Source organism: Trachypithecus francoisi, unplaced genomic scaffold (genome assembly GCF_009764315.1).
Source record: "Trachypithecus francoisi isolate TF-2019V2 unplaced genomic scaffold, Tfra_2.0 Lachesis_group17, whole genome shotgun sequence".
NCBI classification, from domain to species: Eukaryota; Metazoa; Chordata; class Mammalia; order Primates; family Cercopithecidae; genus Trachypithecus; species Trachypithecus francoisi.
Genome location: NW_022681462.1, coordinates 32,221,804 through 32,243,203, shown reverse-complemented (window position 1 = coordinate 32,243,203; position 21,400 = coordinate 32,221,804). Strand labels below are relative to the sequence as shown.

The window sequence follows — 21,400 nt, the reverse complement described above, 5'->3', positions numbered from 1 at the left end:
AACTGAACAATGAGATCACTTGGACTGGGGAAGGGGAACATCACACACTGGGGCCTATCATGGAGGGGTGGGGGAAGGAGGGAGGGATTGCATTGGGGAGTTATACATGATATAAATGATGAATTGATGGGTGCTGACGAGTTGATGGGTGCAGCACACCAACACGGCATAAGTATACATATGTAATACAAACCTGCACGTTATGCACATGTACCCTAGAACTTAAAGCATAATAAAAAAAAATTAAAAAAAAAAGAGAATGCAAAAGTTTACAACATTGGGAATAAAAGAGCTGACAGCTAGAAGGGAGATTAAAATAATTATGATTGTGCAACCATTTGGCAACAGCCTATTTGAAAATCTATAGGAAATGGATGATTTCCAATCAAAATATAAATTACTATATACCATCCAAGAAGAAGCAGAAAGATGCATAGACCAATACCACATAAGTCTTTGAAAATTAACAAAGAAAGGAAGCTGTTGACTGGTCTCATGTAGTCATTATATTTGGGAGAATCCTGCATAAAATATGAACAAATAAAATCCAAGAATATTTTTAAAATTCACTACTTACAGACTGCTTCTTTGCTATTGGAGCATACTGTATGAAACCCTGCCTGGGATGATACATTTATAGTTTTTTAATCTTAAGTATCTAGTAAAGATAATATAAACTTGATTGACTAGTAAACCTGCGTATAAAAAATTGTATGCCTGTATTACATTTAATGCTGACAACTCTGAAAAAAATAAATAAATAAATAAATAAAGGTCATTCTGTTCATTTTAAACAAATGTTGAGATACCTACTACATTGTAAACACTGTAATAAATATAGAGAGTTAAACATAATGCTACAAAATAAACCACCAGAAAATCTCAGTTGTATACAAAAATAAGCATTTATATCTGTATCATAGATGTCTTCACATCATCTCAGGTTTAGCCATCTAGGCTAGGCTCAGCTGTGTTTGGCCCCAATCTCTGAGGTTGTTCTAGGTCTGCTCTAAGTGTTACTCATTATCCTTGGATCAGAGGAAGCGCAAGGTGACCCTGCCAATGGAAAAAGATGGAAGAGAAGAGCACAAAGTCAATCATACATGCTCATTTCAAGTGTTCACTCATATCTTGTCCATTAGCATTATGTTCATCAAAGCAAGTGATTATGGCCAAGCACCAAGTCAATGGAGGTAAAGGAAGTCATGACAATGGTATGAAGATGAGTATATAAATAACTACTACATGGAACTGATGAATTGGAAACAATAATTCACTCTATTACAAGAAGGTAGACATATAAAATTGACTTTTTGTTGGTGGTGCTATCTGGAAGCTTGTATTCTCTTTAGGGAAACTGGTAAGTTCAAAAGTGATTAGAACTTAGTAATATAAGTGAAACATGTAAGATTCTTTTCACACTGGCCTAAAGTAGTATATAAAATCCCACTATTTATTTGCAAGATGTAGAATAGGTATTAGCTGATATTGATACTTTGTGGTTATTGAACACAAGTTAGATATTCATGAAAGCAGAGAAGTGGTAAGTAGCCATAATTAGAAAGAAGGTTGTTGAAAGAGTAGAAGAAGCCATCTAAGACATTATTTTTTATTTTTTACCATATATCTATGAGTCACTGAAATAGAAGAGAAAGGTGCTCTGAATAGAAGAGAAAGAAATAGACAGTCTCTGAAATAGAAGAGAAAGGAAAAGAATAGTCTCTGAAATAGAAGAGAAAGGTGCACCTGTTGAAAAAGTATTACAGAAAAGAAACAAAACAAAATCCAATAGTTTTATCTCTATACCCAAAATGGAGGTTAAAAGTTACACTGAAAATAACACTATTGCACGAAAGAAAGCATCCCATCATATCCTGTCAGACACATCAGATAAGGAGGATGTGAGTGTCACCATGGGGACAGGAGAGAAGCTGAGACTCTCGGCACATATGATATTGCCTGGTAGTAAGACACAAGAGGCTTCTAATGCCAAGCAGCAGAAGGAAAAATAAAACACAATGAAAAAGAAGTGAAAGAAAGAAACAAAAGGCAGAGAGGTTCACTTTGGAAAATGGATCGACAAGTTCTGTTCCTCAGAGTTGGAGAGTGAGTCCTCAGAGAGTGGGGAGGATGACAGGGACTCCTTGGGGAGCTCCAGCTGCCTCAAGGGGTCCCCGCTGGTGCTGAAGGACCCCTCCCTGTTCATCTCCTTGTCCGCTTCCTCCACCTCATCTCAAGGGGACTCTGCCACCCAGAAGCAGAACCCCAACCACACAGACCAGCACACCAAGCACTGGCAGACAGACAACTGGAAAACCATTTCTCTCCCGGCTTGGTCAGAGGTCAATTCTTTATCAGACTCCACATGGAAGAGACTGACAAGCGAGTCTGATTACTCCTCTGAGGGCTCCAGTGTGGAATTGCTGAAGCCAGTGAGGAAGAAGCAGGAGCACAGGAAGCTGGGCAGGCTGCAGGGCTCCCTGTCGGAGAAGAGAAGCCCTTTCCTCTGCAGCACAGAGGCGCCATCCTCAAGATGGACAAGAAGGGGAAAGTTGTCAAAAAACATGAAACAAAACAAAAACACAAAAACAAGGAGAAGGGACAGTGTTCTATCAGCCAAGAGCTGAAATTGACAAGTTTTACATATGAATAAAAGGACTACAAGCAAAAGTCAGATAAGGCTATACTTTTAGAGAATGATATTTCTACTGAAAATAAAAGTGTTAAAGCAAGATGGAGACCACTTTAAAAAAGAAGAGAAACTTAGCAAAATGAAATCAGAAGAGAAAGAATGGCTCCGTAAAGATGAGATCATAAGGTCTCCAAAGATGAAAAATCACTGAAGAGAATCAAAGACATGAACAAAGACATCGGCAGATCTTTCCGAGAAGAGAAAGACTGTTAGAATAAAACAGAAAAGGAGAAATCTCTGAATGAAAAGTCTTCAAAAGAACAAAAACTGAGACTGTATAAAGAGTAGAGAAAGAAGAAGTCAAAACACCAGCCCTAAAAATTAGAGAAAAAGAATGATTTAAAAGAGCACAGGCCGGGCATGGTGACTCACGCCTGTAATCTCAGCACTTTGGGAGGCCTAGGTGGGTGGATCATGAAGTCAGGAGATAGAGACCATCCTGGCTAACACGGTGAAACCTCATCTCTACTTAAAAATACAAAACAAAAATTAGGCGTGCGTGGTAGCAAGCGCCTGTAGTCCCAGCTCTTTGGGAGGCTGAGGCAGGAGAATGGCGTGAACCCTGTAGGCGGAGCTTGCAGTGAACCGAGATTGTGCCACTGCACTCCAGCCTGGGCGACAGAGTGAGACTCTGTCTGAAAAAAAAAAAAAAAAAAAAGGACAAAATTTCAAAAGAGAAGGAGACTCTTAAAGAAGATAAAGAAAAACTAAAGAAAAAGTTTATAGGGAAGATTCTGCTTTTGATGAATATTTTAATAAAAATCAGTTTCTGGAGAATGAAGGCACCAAATTTAGCCTTTCTGACAATCAGCAAAATCGGTGGTTTTTTGACTTATCCGATTCATTCTTTGATTTCAAAGTGGGGGACAGCTAGGACTCTGCAGTGACAGACTACAGGGATTGAAGAATGACTCTGTGGCCAGGCTGATCTTGGAAACAGTGAAAGAGGACAGCCAGGAGAGTAAGCAGGACAGCAGGGCCTGGAAAAAACAAGACTATAGAGAGCCCATCTTCCGAAAGGACAGGGACTATTTGGATAAAAACTCTTTGAGAAAAGACCAGACTGAAAAGCGTCAAGTGTCCCCAGTTACCTCTCGGAAAACCACAAGAAGAGGAGAGAAAGTCCGCAGAGGCCGGGCGGGACAGAAAGGACACTCTCCAGAGCTCCAAGGAGCGCGGGGACAGCAGGGCCAAGTCAGAGGAGGCACACTGCACACCTGGAAGAGCTGAAGGAGTGTGGTTGCCCTGAAGGAGTGTGGTTGCCACATGGTCTTCAAGAAGAAGTCTGACTGCGACTTTGGGAAGGGTCTGGAGCCGTGGGAACCACACCACCCAGCACAAGAGAAGAAGGACAGCCTTGATAAGGAAAGGAAGGAGAAGACAAAACCAGAAAAATACAAATAAAAGTCCAGTAAGAAGGACAAAAGTAAGAAATCTATCCTTGAAAAATGTCAGAAGGACAAAGAATTTGATAAATGTTTTAAAGAGAAAAAAATACCAAGATGCCAAGGAAAAAACATAAAGACACACATGGCAAAGACAAAGAAAGGAAAGCGTTTCTTGACCAAGGGAAAGAGAAAAAGGAGAAGACTTTCCCAGGGATTATCTCAGAAGACTTCTCTGAAAAAATGAAACAAAACAAAAATGACAAGAAAGGCAAGGAGAAAGGCTGGTACATCGCAGATGTATTCACAGAAGAGAGTGAGGATGACAAAGACGACTACACAGGCAGTGGGTTCAAGATCGGAGAGGTCAGCGACTTGCGGAGGGTGGATGGCCTCCAGGAGAAGGAGGAAGAGCAGGAGGCCCAGGCCTCTGACAGACACAGGAAGTCCTCTTCTGAGGAGCAGCACCCTGAGAGGCAAAAGGACAAGGACCCCAAAGCCAAGAGAAAGGAGAGAGGGGCTGCTGATGGGGTGAGAGATAAAAAAGGGAAAGTCCTTGAAAAGCACAAGGAGAAGAAGGACAAAGAGTACCAGAAAAGTATAAGGACAGGAAGGAAAGAGCTTCAGTGAACTTCACCCAAGATAAGAAAAATAAACAGAAGCTCCCGGAGAAGGCTGAAAAGAAACACTCTGTTGAAGACAGGGCTAAAAGCAAACACAAAGAGAAGTCAGATAAAGAACATTCCAAGGAGAGGACATCCTTGAGAAGTGCAGACATGGAAAAAAGCCTGATTGAAAAGTTAGAAGAAGAAGCTCTCCATGAGTACAGAGAAGACTCCAATGATAAAATCAGTGAGGTCTCCTCTGACCTCCTCACGCACTGAGAGCAGGAACCAGGGCTGACTGCCTTCCTGGAGGTCTCCCTCAAGCAGCCGCCTGCATAGGAGGAGGCCAGGGAGAGCACCTGCCTCCCGGAGAACCTGAAAGAGAAGGAGAGGCACAGACACTACTCATCTTCATCCTCATACAAGAAGAGCCACTACTGAGAGAGAGAGCCAAGAAAGAAAAGGCTGAGAAGAAAGAGAAGGGCAGATGTTACAAGGAGGGCTTGGAAGGACTGCGGCCAATATGAAAAGGACTTTCTGAGGTGGTTGCTTATGGAGTTTCTTACATGAAAGCTGACATAGAAGATGGGCTAGATAAAACCATTGAGTTATTTTCTACCGAAAAGAAAGATAAAAGTGATTAGGAGAGAGAACCGTCCAAGAAAATGGAAAAGGAACTAAAGCCTTATGGATCTAGTACCATCAACATCCTAAAAGAGAAGAATAAGACAGAAACACAGGGAGAAACTGACAGAGGAGAAGAAGAGGCACCAAAACAGGCATGCAGACTGGTTTCTGCGGCACCACAGGGACGGAGGAGCCCACTGCCAGGGACAAGGACAGCCCTCCCTGCCTGCTCAAAGACAAGTCCAGAGAGAAGGACCCAAGTCTCAGGGAGGCCAAACTGAAGGAGAAATTCAAGGACAGTGCAGAGAAAGAAAACGGCGACTCTATGAAGATGAGCAACGGGGGATGATAAAGTATCGCAGTTCAAAGACCCAGGCAAGAAAGAGGCCAGGCCCAGGGAGAAACTCCTGGGGGAGGTCCACCTGATGATGACCAGCTTGGAGAGGATGTTCTCCCAGAAGGACCTGGAGATTGAGGAGTGCCACAAGGGGCACAAGGAGAGGATGAAGCAGATGGAGAAGCTGAGGCACCGGTCCGGAGACACCAACCTCAAGGAGAGGGGGAAGCCAGTGGACAACGGGTGGAAAAAGGGTCTGGACATTCCCGCCAAGAAACCGCCTAGGCTGGACCCTCCGTTTAAAGACAAAAATCTCAAGGAGTTGACTCCTATTCTACCTGCTGCCAAAAATAAGCTATACCCCGGATCAGGTGCAGACTCCAAAGACTGGCTCGCAGGGCCTCACATGAAAGAGGTCCTGCCTGCATCTTCCAGGCCTGATCAGAGCCGACCTACTGGCAGCCCCACCCCTACGTGGGTGCTGTCCTGCCCCAGCTAGGAGGAGGTGATGCACACGCCCAGGACCCCCTCCTGCAGAGCGGATGACTACAAGGACCTTGTGTTCGACTGCGCCGACTCCCAGCACTCCAAGTCTGTGCCCACTGCCCCTTCCAGCGCCTGTCCCCCTCCTTTTTTGACAGGTTCTCCGTGGCATCAAGTAGACTTTCGGAAGACGCCTGCCAGGCTCCTGCCAAGCCTGTCTCCACAAACATTTACTGGTCGGTTTCTGTCGATATTAGGAGGACTCCCTAGGATGAATTCAGTGTGGAAGACAAGCTCTTCGGGAAGCAGAGTGTTCCTGCCGCCTCCAGCTATGACTCTCCCCTGCCGCACTAGATGAAAGATATGGTGCCCCTGCCCCCGGTTCCCACGGAGAAATTTGCTTGCTTGTCCTCAGTATAATATTCCACAGACTATGACCCCCCATCGCCCAAAGTCGACGCTCTGCCATTGTCACTGTCACCCCGTCTACAGAGGGCGTCTTCTCAAGTTTACAAGCAAAACCTTCCCCTTCCCCCAGAGATAAGCTGCTGGTTCCTTCCCTTGAAGGGGCCATTTCCCGGCACCTGGACGCCACAGAGGACCAGCAGGCTATGGCCCCCATCATACCCCCAGAGCCCAGTTACCTGGAGCCGCTGGAAGAGGGTCAGCACCATCATTACAGAGGAGCCTGTCGAGTGGACCCACCCCGCTGAGCAGGCCCTTGCTTCTAGTCTGATCGCGAGCGCCTCTGAAAACCCTGTCAGCTGGCCTGTGGGCTCAGACCTCCTGCTGAAGTCTCCACAAAGATTCCCCGAGTCCCCGAAATATTTCTGCTCTGCGGACTCCCTCCACTCTGCTGCCCCAGGGCCCTTCAGCACCTCAGAGGTGCCATACTCGCCCCACTTCCGCCTCTCTCCTGGAACACTCTGCCCATCGCTGAGCCAGGACTGGAGGACGTCAAAGACTGGACAGAAGCCATCCCTGCCTCCATCTCTACCTCAGAGGCGGCTCCTTACGCCCCTCCCTCCGGGCTGGAGTCCTTCTTCAGCAACTGCAAGTCACTTCCGGAAGCTCCGCTGGACATGGCCCCTGAGGCTGTGGCTCAGGTGGAGGCTCTGGAACCCCTGGAAAAGAGCTTCCTGGACAACAACCACAGCCTGTCTACCCTCGGCCAGGTGGATCTGGTGCCCTGGGCAGAGGCCTTCGCCAACCCCGAAGACGACCTGGACCTGCGGTCCTTCTCACTGCCAGAGCTTCCCTTGCAGACTAAAGATGTCCCAGATGTTGAAACAGAACCTGTATAAGAAAGTCTTGCTCCTTCAGAAAAGGTCTCTCCAGGGGCCCCTGTGGTCGTAAACGGTAGGGATCTTTCTGCGTTAGTGGCTGAGGAGCAGCCAGCACTGCCTCCCGACCAGGCCTCCACCCAGCTCCCCACAGAGAAGCCAAAGCTGGACGTGGCTCTAGAAGCTACAGAGGCAGAGGCAGTGCCAGAAGAGAGGGCCTCTGGGGATCTGGACTCCAGCATGGAGCCCACACCCTTTCCCCCTGAACAGTGCCCACTGGGGAGCGGAGACCAGGGGGCCAAGACTGAAGGCCCCCAACCCCCGCCGCATGCCTTTGTGCCCCTAACGCTCCCCGACCCCCATGGACACTGTGGCACAAGCCCAGCCTGCGGACAGTACGCTGGCCCCCAGGACAACACTGAGGCCTCCAGTCCTGCCGCCCCAGCCAAAGGCCCTCCCTGCACCATCCACCGAGAAGCCACAGAACCAGAACCAAAACCCACGGCCGAAGCCCCAAAGGTCCCCAGAGTGGGGGAGAACCCTCAGCACATGACCAGGAACCGGCAGATGCTCGTGAATCAGAGCAAGTAGAACACACCTCACTCCAAGGAGTGTGCCCCAGGCCCGCGGCTCCGAGGAGGACTTCGCCCAGGCCCAGCATCCGGCAAACGCTGCTTCCAGCGCTCCACCCAGCAACTGAAGAAGTCCACGGAGCAGACGCCGGAGCTGATCCAGCAGACGCTAGCCACTATCGTGGACGCCATCAAGCTGGACGCCATCGAGCCCTACCACAGCGACAGGGCCAACCCCTACTTCGAATTCCTGCAGACCAGGAAGAAGATCCAGGAGAAGCTTAAGATTCTGCGCTGCATCTCACCGCAGGCGCCCCAGTGGCACGCCGAATACGTCACCTACACGGAATCCTATCTCCTGGACAGCAAGTCGCTCAGCAAGCTCCACATCCCGTTGATCGCACCCCCTCCCTCGCTGGCGGAGTCCCTGAAGGATCTGTTCAGGCAGCAGGAGGCGGTCCGGGGAAAGCTGTGTCTGCAGCACAGCATGGATCGAGAGAAGCTGATGTGTCCTGTGAGCAGGAGATTCTGCAGGTTCATTGCCCGGCAGCCAGGACCGTCGCCAACCAGGCAGTGCTATTCAGCGCCGGCACGATGCTGCTGGACTCTGAGGTTTAAAACATACCCCTAGAGAGCCAGGGTGATGAGAACAAGTCAGTGTGCGACCGGCTTAACGCCCACCAGTTCATCTTCTGGCTCCAGAACTTGGACGACAAGTACAACCGCGTGAAGACCTGCCTCCTCCTGCAGCAGCAGCACGAGGCTGCGGCCCTGAACGCCGTGCAGAGGATGGAGTGGCAGCTGAAAGCGCAGAAGCTGGACCCTGCTGGGCACTAGTCCCTGTGCATGAACGAGGTGCCCTCCTTCTATGTGCCTATCTATGGTCGACGTCAACGACGACTTTATTTTGTTGCCGGTGTGACACCGTGGGAGGACCACAGGACGCAGGCGAGGGCTGCATGGTTGCTGCTGAGCCCCAGGGGCCGAGGAGGGAGCGCCATGTCCACCCAGGTGAGGAGAGACCCCAAGAGACACTGCACTAGGCCAAAACGTCTCCATCCCTTCCAGACTGGTCCAGACGTCGGGAAGGTGAAACACGTCTCTTGTCCTCCAGTTGCCGCGGCGGGGGCAAAGCTCCCTTGTGCCGGGCGTACACATGGCAGCTTCTGTCTGAAAACGGTGACCTTCGGGCCCTTTTCTCCAGCCAACTGCAGAGGTATTTCAGGAGGTGGAGAACGGAGTGGATTTTAAAAATTTTTTTGCTCCATTCTGATCAACTAAAGAAAATAAAATTAAGGTGTCCATCTCTCACAAACGGTGACCTCCAGGTCGGAGGGGCAGGAGTGCCATCCCAGCCATGGTCCTGTTTCCACAGAGCTGCAATGGCCTCTGACTGGGCTTAGGACCTGGTCCCGAGCAGGGCGTTGGCCATGCCACCTGCCCAGGCAGAGGGACACAGAACCAGGACCCCCATAGTGTTTCTAATGGAGTCAAATCCACATGGTTTGTATCTTTTTTCCTTTAATCTTGGGCATTTTGTTTATCTTTCTGAGAACATAACTTGAAACACTACAGAGCCAATAATCATTTAAAAAGTGTATCTATAAATGCTGTACAGTTTTATATACATTCACAATGTACTTTTGCTGCCTTCTAGATAATTTAGTTTGCAACACATTACTGCACAGTTGTAAATAACTTCTGTACTGCAACATTACTTTCAGCTATGTGTAAAGGAATAAATTAATTAATTTTTTAAAAAGCTAGACATGTGGCAGGAGCCTCTAGCACAGTCTGTAAGATGCTAAACTCCTGGAGGTAACTCATTTGATGTTAAAAATTGTTTAATTTGTATTTTCTCCCGCTTATAACTCAATACGTAGCTACTGCAACAACTGAAATTGCCACATGATGCTCACATATACATACACACACACACACAGCCCATAGAAAGGAGGAGTTCTGCGTTGGTCATTGGCAGAATAGCATTATCAGGAGCATAAAACTGGGACAGCACACTGAGTAAATGTTTAGAGTTACAAAAGATTTATAAATGGAAAAACCCATTCAGTTGTTGGGTCAGATAATTCTCTGAAAGAGAGGTCCAGGGAAAATGTGGTGGTGAGTAGAAAGCTAAGCCTAATTCAGCTCTTTGTGTCATAAAGGATGTCCTTTCAATCATTTCCTGGTGTTACAGTGAGAATGAAGAAGGCTCAAACAGAAAAGATTAAGCATAAGTGTAAGAAAAAGTATCAATAATTAAGTCACCGTGTTTACTGTACCCTATGCTTTAATTTACACATCATGAATCTTCTTGACCCACTAATTACCCATACCATTCATTAGTGTAACCCACTAATTACACATTCCATTCCATAGGGATGTAAATTTGAAGTTCCAGTGTTGACACATTCTCTGTGATTAATGACGTGATAGACTTCCATAAAAGAACTCAGAATCGTGTTCTCAGCAATGGCTGAGATAGCTCAATGCAGCCATGGATTCATATAGAGAATGGCAAAGTTTCTGGAACCTGGAGTTGGAAAAAAGTAATCCTACTTTGATGTTTCATAACTCAAGGCACAATATAACTTCTGCTCCTTCATTCCATCTCAACTCCAGCACCAGATTGCCTACCCATTCACAGTTTCATATCCCAAATTTCTATTCAGAGTAATTTGGGATAAGATGTAATGAAGCCCATTTATGGTTTAGACCTCGAATTTTTAAGGCAAAGCTTGTTAATTGTAAAAGGATAGAGCGAATTGGCAGAGTTAGAAATTAGAAATTAGAATCATATATACATGATGCTAATTTATATATAATTAGAATTATATATATATCATATATATGATGTATATATATTATATATACATCATATATATAATATGTGTGTGTATATATATAATGTGTGTGTGTGTATATATATAATGTGTGTGTGTGTATATATATATACACACACACACATACATGAAAAAAAAATAGCCAGATCTGAGGGCTGACCAGGCCAAAGGTTTGGGATAAATTATAGCACAGTGTGCAGGGGGAAAATCAAGAGTTCTTAATCACAGATCAGAGATCCACCTATAAGCAAATCTAATCAGATCTGACAATTCTGCACATTCAAGTTGGAGGCAAGCAGTTGGCACTGTAGAATCTGTGAGCAGGTCATAGGGCAATTGCCATCAGAGGCTCTATACTTCAGAGAAATTTAGATGTTATACAGTTTATAAAGGCAGAACATCTAGTCTAAGGAAAAAATAATAGCAGTTATAAGAACTACAACATGGACTATAGTTCCAGGAACAAAGCAAGTCTTGGTTATCAGGACTTGGGTACCCACAAGTTAAAGACAGCTGATGAGTAGAAGGTGATGATGTTGAAATCCTTAGAATTAAATTGGGGAGGATTTAAATACTTCAGTACTGGCCTTAGAAACTGGATAGAGCTTACTCTGGTAAATAAGAATCTAGAAAAACCAACTGTGGGTAAAGAAAATAAATAAGATGAACATTAGTGAACACCCAATGTATTATAAAATAGAATGGATTGGTGAATAACTCCCCATGTGTTGAATAGCAAACTGGTCTTGATAAAAATTTCTTGATTCTCCATCCTCTCAGGCAATTCCAAATAATATGCCAGTCCAAATGCAGTTTTCTGCAGAAGCTTTATGTCTGGCCAAATAATGGCAAAGTAAATTAATATAATTGATGTGACACTATATTGTGGCTGTGATCTAGAAAATTACAAGGATTTACTATAGTTTGGCTTCCCTTTTAAGACAATTCTCCTTGTAAAAGTGAAAATGCGTCCCACCAAAAACAGGGGTTTCAGTTTGCATGCTTATGTAACTTTTTTATTTTTGAAAAATAAATGTTTATACATAGGAAGTTATTAGCCTAGAAAAAAAGAAATAAACCCAGAAAGTTTATATTATTTCTCTGAGGCAAAAATGTCCATACCATTAATTCCAAACACATACTCCAAGTTCCATGAAAATTCCAATATTTGGTGCCCATGTTATAATAAGTGTAATAAAACTTCCTCAGATGTTTGAGCTTATGAATCCTTAAGTGACAATGATGATGATGATGATGATGATGATGATGATGAAGATGGCAATAATGATGAAATAATTTTCATAAATAACACTATTTATTGAAGACCATAAATTATGTAGAACATAATTCATTTATTTTTATATATATTGATAACTGCAAAATAGGTATTATAACTACATTTCATGGATAAGGAAATGGGCTCAAAAAATTTAGACGAGTTCTTTGAGGTTCCACAGCAAGTACATATAAGTTGCTTTGCAAATTTAGGCTCAAGTCTGTGCTGTGGTGCTTCTATTCTAGGGCATAAGAAAGAAGGCATTGTCTCCTGAATAAAGGACTTAAAATTCTATCTTATATGGCGCTCCCCAGCTTATTTCCCACATAGATGTTTGAGGATTTATCCACATAAGTCCACAGCTCCAATGGGAAACACGTTGACATAATCCTAGATAAACAGTATGGCTTAGATACATATTAGAGAACATTGGTGGCAGAAATCAGCTAGGAGAAACTCAACTTGTTTCCATCATTGGTGGAACCTCATAAAACGTCTGGGGAGACTACAAAAGCAAAGGCAGCTTGTATCATGGAAGAGGTGGAAAACCACCTTGCAGCTTGAGATAGTAATAGATGTTAAGGGTCAGATATCAGACTCCAGATATCCAACATACCCAGTTTACTGCTGAATTAACCATCATGATAGAAACGAGGAATAACTCAAATACATCTTAAAATAAGTCAGTAGCTTGTTAAGATTCTGAGAGAAATATTATACTTCTTATAGTTTCTAATTACTGTTTAATGGGCACTTTGTTATCCCCTGCAGATACATTGAAGAAATCAAGCTATTTGGACATCCTGCAGCATGCAAGTGATTAGGAATTTTCATTGTCATTTCACAGATCAGGCAAAAAAATTTCATACTGATAGAGTGATCTGTTCAAAGTGGCAGCATCACTAAAGGCACATCCTTTTCTTAGTGCAGAATAGCTATGGACTAAATTATGTTCCCCAAAATGAGATGATATGTGGTGATGAGATGTTTGAGAGGTAATTAGATATAAATAAGGTCACAAAAGGGGAACCCTCATGATGGTATTAGTATCATTATAAGAAGAGAAATGAGAGAGTGTGCCTTCTCTCTCTCTACCAGTTGAGGACACAGTGAGAAGGTGGCCATCTGAAAGCTTAGGAAGAAAGCCTTTTCCAGTAATTGGTCCACACCTTGATGCTAGACTTCTTAGCCTCCAGAACTATGAGAAAATACATTTCTGTTGCTTAAGCCACTCAGACTCTGACTATTTTTTATGGCAGCTGGAACTCACTAAAACAAGGATCCTTTCCTCCTCCTACTCACCTTCTGGGAGTATGAAAACTGAGGAGCCAGGGGCTGCAAAGCAGGGTTCTGAAGGCAGTATTCCTAATCTCCTCCTGACTTAACATCTGCTATGGTTTGAATGTGTCCCCTCCAAAATTCAGGTGTTACCAATGTGATAGTATTAATAAGTTAGTCCTTTAAGAGGTGATTCTACCATAAGGGCTGCTTCCTTATGAATGGGATTAAAAGTCCTATAAAGGAGACTTCAGGCAGCATGCCTCTGGCTTGCCCTTCCACTGTGAGGCCTGCAATGTGAGGACACAGTCTTATTTTTTTCTGGAGGATGCAGCAACAAGGCATCATCTTGGAAGCAATAAGTAGCCCTCACAAGACAAATGAACCTGCTGGCACCTTGATTTTAGACTTCATGGACTCCAGAACTATCAGAAAATATGTTTCTATTCTTTACAAATAACTCAGTCTCAACTTGTTATAGCAGTACATACAGATTAAGCACACATCCCTTCCCTTCTTGATCTTATTCTTTCTCTCTTCTTTCAACTGAAGGAGTTTATTTGAACCACCTTTAACTGCCTTTTAGGTTGCAAGTTTCTGAAAAGGCTCCTTAAAGTCATTTCCAAAACCCAAAGAGGCATCAATTGTAAAGTTGTGCACTGAGCTTCTCAAAACTACTGCTATTCTTCCTGTAGTATACATCTCCCTACTCTCTTCTGACAGGTGCCCTAGACAAATGTAGCCAAAAAAGACAGTTATTCCCAAAATTACCCAGGGTGATAACTCTCATTCTTAGCTTTACTTTTGCCAAAGAGACCAGACGTTAGAGTCATTTTGAAACAGAATACATCCCTGGATTAAGGACCATTTGTGTAAAAGTTTATCATTCTTAATTGATCCTCCAGATGGCTGACTCTGGCTTTTTCACATTCTTTTTGATCTTCCAATGGATGCATGAATAGGCTCAAAGAACTAGAAATATTTTTTAAAGGTGAAGATCAAAGAAGATAAAAAGATGAAGATAGTTAATTTTTTAAATACTGAAAATAAGTGTTAATAAAGGAAAAGATGGCAAACTATGAAACCCACACAGTTAAATAAGAATTGGCAAGGCACTGGTTCCTTGAGTTTGGAGAAGTTGTAGGGTGACAATGGCCTTTTTTTCCCAACTAAAAGTCACTACCCTTCAGAGATCTATAGCTACCCAGGTATCTGCAGAGCAAAGGCAGCACCATTAATCATAGATCAAATATACTTTTGCAAATAGTGAAAAGTAATCCCCACACCGTTAGTAGATACAAACCATGGCTGGACTGCACAGTTCAGGAGTTGTGGATGAATGCAGAGATTTTTAAGATATAGGTATGACAAGTTCTCTTGCTATTATTATAAAAAGACTCTAAATTGTTCTTCTTGTCTATAATATCTTCTTCTCTCTCTTTATTGAGTAATTTCTGGGTTTATGTATTATCATTCCTAATTTCTGGGTTTATGTATTATCATTCCTAGGTAACTCAGGCTTTAGTGTACTCTGTACTGAGAACACCAACAATTATATAAATACACACACATAAAATAATATATATACATACTATTTAATCTAGATATATTATATAATATTATACATATATATTCCCTATCACTTTTATAAAGTTTCAGATAACATAAACTCTGTCTTTATTGTGCACTAGATGCACACAATCAAGAAAAGTTTATTCTTTATATTTAATTAAATATGTATAAATTGACTACTTAATTCATAAAGTAAAATGCTAGGCACTGTGGGAAAAAAACTTGAAAAATCCATGGTAGAACTCAAAGAGAATAAATGGTGTAATTTATATACATTTCTAAGATAAGATACACTGACTTTCATATGTAAAAGTTTAGAGTTATAAATATATAGCTGAGAGAGAGAAAAAAGTTATATTGGAGAAATGTGAGAAAGCTTCATGAAAGAGTCAGGCTTCTATTGTGAGCTTGAAAATAGAATTATCAATGAAGAGAACAGATTGGACGAAAGGATACCTCTTAGACATGTCCTGTGGTTTTTATTTTACTTACCACTTTAAAAATATGTCTATACACTTTGTGATTCTCTGAGAAAGGCTTTTATTCTGATAAATTAGATTCCTATGATCTGTATAATAATTGTACTGTATTTACTTACACTGTCACTTTGCTACAGATATGTGTATGTTTCTAAACTGGCATGTATTGAAAGGTGTATTACAATTTTTAAACAATCAGTGATTAATTGATCATATATATTAAAAGAGACTCCTCTATGAATCTGAGAAAGAAAAGCAACCCTAAAGAGCTCTGAAGTGGATTATGGAGATGATTGCACAACTGTATACATTTATTTAAAAGTCATTGAAATGTATAATTCCAATGGGTGGATTTTATAATATGTAAATTATGCTTAATAAAATTGTTAATTTAAAAATTTAAAAAATAAAAAGCTGTCACGCCGGTAATCCCAGCACTTTTGGAGGCCGAGGCGGGCGGATCACGAGGTCAGGAGATCAAGACCATCCTGGCTAACACGGTGAAACCCCATCTCTACTAAAAATACAAAAAAAATTAGCCAGGCGTGGTGGCGGGCGCCTGTAGTGCCAGCTACTCCGGAGGCTGAGGCAGGTGAATGGCGTGAACCCGGGAGGCGGGGCTTGCAGTGAGCCGAGATCGGCCCACTGCATTCCAGCCTGGGCAATAGAGCGAGACTCCGTCAAAAAAATAAAAATAAAAAACAAAAATAAGCTATAGTTGTAAATTTTTAATGATTATATAATGATTATGTAGCATATTCCTGAGATGGAATGGTCTCACATTTTCATATACTTGTCTTAGAACTTTATGTATTTATAATTCTTGAGAGATTCTAAAATATACTTGCTTCTTAGTTGCTCATCATTTTTCTTTCTTTTTTCCATCTGTTGCTCTCATAAAGGAATACATTATCCTCCTCTATGATACCTTATAAAATATGGAATGTATATATCTTTAATTAAAACCTATTTGAAGCAGAGAACAAAAGATAAGCACATTGCAGTGAATAATAGGTGACAGAAAAGTTGAGAGGTTTTCTAAAAAAACTTCTTTTTCTCTAATGCCCCACACAAAGATTTCTTTTCCAATGACGCTGATTATAAATTTCCACCATTAAAAAAGTATTTAAAAGTATACTTAGTAGTACTTGGCATGGGAAAATAGTCATTTAAAAATCCTTGTTATTTAGTTTTTAGAGAGTCTGCTTCAAAGAACATCAATATGTACTGAAATATAGCAAGGCAACTACAGGATTTTTTCTAACCTAAAATTGGTCAGTCTCAGAAATAGCTATAAAAAATTATTGTCTTCAACAATTCACTTTGTCCCAGATCTTTAATGAGGCCCATTTAGGTTTTCCAATGTCAACTTTCTCTTCAGCTCTGGAGATCTTAACTATGACAAGACATTACCTAAAAGTGTTTGTAAAGAGGATAAAAGCACTAGTCTCTCAAGATGATGATTCTATACCAAAAAAGAGCAAAACATTTACTTCAATTCTTCATCTTTTCACTCAGTTTTTGTACTTTGGATTTATTAGGTTGGTGCAAAAGTAATTGCTAATAAAATGTAGCCTACTGTGAGAAAAACATCAGAAATAACCTATACGTATATTCATCTGGATTTCTCTTATCTGAATAGTGAACAAAAAAGACAAATACATTTAAAATATATCACAGAATATTTGATTTTGTGCGAATTCATTGTAATATAAAATCCAGATAAATTTTAAGTCCACTTGTTCTATTGACCAAAATAGGTCCTTTAAACATGTAGACAGATATGTAGATGCCCATAGAAATACACAGACATATGTACACTCATGTTTCAGCTAAATGGTTTCTTTATCAAATTAAAACAGCTATTTAAAAATAGTATATACAACATAATTAATTCATAGGTAGCAAACATATTTCCTGATATTTACCTCGTGGATAGTTGTAAAATGCAGGCAGCCTAATTTCCCATTCTTTCACCAATAACTCACTGTTTTATGGACAGAGTATTTAACCTTGTTTAATTATACTTTTATCATCTGCAAATGGGAATATGTGCATCTTAGGTATCCAACGAGTGACTGGACTCATTGAGACTTGAGTTCCCTCTGCTGTGATTCTACAATGTCAAGTCAGAATTAAGATTTTGATCAACTGTGTCTCCATCATTCCTTCTAGTTCCATTCTGTTATTTTTTATTTAAAATATGCTATTTCTGTTTTCTCATAAAAACATGAAAAAATATTTTCAACATCAAAAATTCTCACATCCTTGAAGAAGCTTGACAAAAAGAAGCTGTCCCAGACTGAAACCAATCACTGCAATACTTTCCAGCCCGAAGTCTACTATTATTCTCATTTTGCCTTCTTCTTCATTCAATGAAATTTACCTACCTTCATATATTTCCTGCAGCAGAGATGTTGTCAGATTGAAACGTACATTTGTAGAAAGCTTTGCTCTTCCATAAAGAAAATTTCTTATAAAAGTTTATTAGATCCAAAAGTGCTTTCATGCTTGGGTGTTTAGGCTTTTTCAAATTCCAAGGACAATTTCAAAATTTTCAAAGATTGTTATAGGGATAGAAAGTCTGCCCCTTTTGTATTTTTTTCTGACTCCCAGCACTGGAACTTAATAACCATTCCAAACAAACACACAAACAACAACAAATACCAATTCTTTAAAAAGTTTCTATGTCCCCAAACTATCTCTTTTAACTGCCATGGTCACCCCCTATATCTTGACAGATGTACATAAGTGATCTTGTGACTTTGAGAGACTACATGAGGCTAAATCAGCTGGATTTTTATTATTTTGCCATTGTGTCACCCTGTCTTAAGTAACCACTATCTTCTTGAGTTAGATAACTAAATATAGGCCCTTAAATGGACATGTTTTGGTAGATAAACACAGCATATTGAAATTACTCTGTTGCTAGTATTTTTGAAAGATTATTTGAATGGAGAATAAGTATCTGGAAAAATGGGGCACTGGCCTGCTAAACTTGGCCCTCTTTATGAAATCTTTAACAATTTTAATCATTTAATTAACACTAAGTTATGAACATAGGAGCTGCCATCCGAAGACAATAGTTAATATGTCCAACTGTTTCTTCTTCCTCAGAATTTTTTGTAGAAGTTGTTTTTCGTTTTTTTGAGACAGAGTCTTACTTTGTCGCCCTGGCTGGAGTGCAGTTGCGCGATCTCTGCTCACTGCAACCTCCACCTCCCAGGTTCAAGTGATTATCCCACCTTAACCTCCTGAGCAGTTGGGATTACAGGTGCCTAACACTACGCCCAGCTAATTCTTCCTCAGAATTTATTTGCACTCCACCTTACCAGTATCACTCTTACTGACCTTCTCCTAACTATTCTTTCTCCTTTCTAATCTTGGCTGTCTTAACTCTAACCTCCATTCTGCTGTTAGAGTAACGAAGTCAATTCCCTCACTCTCAGTGTTTCGAATAGTGATTTCCAAGAGGGGTGTATCTTCCTCCAACCCAGAAAAACGCTTGGCAAATTACTGATGTGTAGGAGGAAAATATTAAAATTTCCACTTATGATTTATCTTATCCTTTAAAACACGTTTTGTTTGTATGAATGTTTTTATACTGTTTCCAATACATTGGTGCAATAATACTTGGATATCACTCATAAATTATATTGAAAGTGCATTCTTGAAATATTTTTAGTGATAAAGGTACACAATTAAAACTTTTTTTAGTCTGTTTGCCAAAGAAAAAGCCTTAGCCTGACCTGTGATGCTGTTACGTGACCTCCACAACCTCATCCCCTGCCAGGGTCAGCTTCCTACACCATACTCTAATTATCCTAATTATAAGCTGTTTCTTCTACATATTAAGCTATTTCTTATTTTTGTGCCTTTGCCTATCTTCTTCTCTCTACCAAGAGCACACTTTCCTGATTCTTTGGCTCAATTCACTCAATTCAATTATCAGCTCCTCTAGAAAGCTTCCCATAGCTATCTAAGGTCAGTTTAAAAGCTGCTTATTTGTGTTCCTTAACACACAGGACCCGTTCCTATTATTGTAACAGTAATTATCAGTGCATGTGTCTCTTCTTGAGGACAGGGCCCTCATTTATTCATCTGGGTATTCATAGGTAATATTTCAAAGTAGTTGCTTAAAACAAATTTGGTGACGTAATGTAAAAAAAAAATGTGCAGTAAACAATGTGCAGTCTCTGACTTTTGAAAATCATGCTGTAATTTGTGAGAATGTGCTGGGTCAAGAGTTTTCCGAGGTTAGGTTGAAGGCATTATTTAGTTATATCAAATATTCATGCTCTTATTTTATTGTATTTGCAACTAACACATCCATTTTCACAGTCAGGGGAAAATATGTGTTGTTTCTCAGTGTGAGCATTCATTTACAGCACTGTTTCCTGGTTATCTCTTCTAATGCTTGGCATTTCTTCCTGTTATGCAATAATCCTTAGGTAAGGTTGCAAGCATAAGCAGCAGGATCTAAGGTGGATTTGATTTAACCCAAATCAATTTAAATCACACTTTCAAGCCACAACTTTGATCACTTAGACGAAACCTAGACTCAATTACCACTTCTCCACGATGTGCCCAACTGTTTTCTAATAAAACCTTAATGCATGTGCTTCCAGATCCAGACATACTAAATGTTTTACTTTAGAAAGTATATAGTCCTATGGCTGGTCACGATGGCTCATGCCCATAATCCCAGTATTTTGAGAGGCCGAGGTGGGCGGAGCACGAGGTCAGGAGATCGAGACCATCCTGGCTAACAAGATGAAACACCGTCTCTAGTAAAGATACAAAAACAAAATTAGCTGGGCGTGGTGGTGGGTGCCTGTAGTCCCAACTACTTGGGAGGCTGAGTGAATGGTGTGAACCCGGGAGGCGGAGTTTGCAGTGAGCCAAGATCATGCCATGGCACTCCAGCCTGGGGTACAGAGAGAGACTCAGTCTCAGAGGAAAAAAAGTGTATAGTCCTATGTACAGATTTAAAGAAATAATTTTTAAAATTTATATTCAACATACTTAGAAAACCTAATTGCATCTGGTTGTTTTGGTTATTGGATCAAACACTCTCATGATGACAACAGTCTTGCCTCACTCCTAGTGCTTGCTGTAACATGAACATCCTTATTCCACTCCTTGGTCATCAAGCATTTTACCAAGTGTTTGAGGGGTTTTTTGTTTGTTTGTTTGTTTTTGTTTTTTGTTTGTTTTTGCTTTTTTTGTTTTTTTTTTTGCTTTCCCACAATAGTAGCCATTTTCTTTCAGGATTAATTCTACCCCCAATATATATTCTTTCCACGTGTTATTCAACCTCTGATATGACTTACAGCAATCGATTATTTAAAGACTGAGTTTTTCCATTTTTATTACTGTACATCTCTAAAGCATTTTCTTCCATTTTCTTCTCTGAATACACAAAGGTGGACTTGCTTATCTCTATACTTAGCAATTGTATACATATTCTCAGTTTGAACCATTCCTATCTTGCTATCTTCTCCATAGCACCTGAATTGTCCACCTACTCACCACTCTCATATATATGCATTCCAAGACTCCTATTTTGGAAATTTTAAAAGATGTATATGTTTCTTTTCCTTTTTTTTTTTTCTTTTGTGAAATAGACTTAACTCAGGTGCCTCTCTTTCTGTCTAAATGAAACAAAAACACACCATTTAAAATGAAATAATTTTATCCATTTTGTTCGCATAAATACAGATTAGTTATTACTTCCAAGTCAGCATGAGCAAAATGCAGACTTGCATGTCCCAAATGTAAGCTTTTTCTACCTATTTATTGGTGAATTAGAAATGAAATATGTTTTCCTGTTTTATCCTGCTTAATGTTCCTTCACATTCCAATTTGTTTAGCATACATTATTTAGAGAGAGATGGGAATGGGCTAGAGATAATTCTTAAACCTGTAAATGCAAAGTATATTACAAGAAAGTTCAAAAACAAATATT

At 41.1% G+C, this 21,400-nt stretch overlaps 1 pseudogene; it reads left to right on the top strand.

Moving 5' to 3' along the window:
- Window positions 1-1,187: 1,187 nt before the first annotated feature.
- On the top strand, window positions 1,188-8,906 carry LOC117062818 (annotated as a pseudogene).
- The last annotated feature ends 12,494 nt before the right edge of the window (window positions 8,907-21,400 follow it).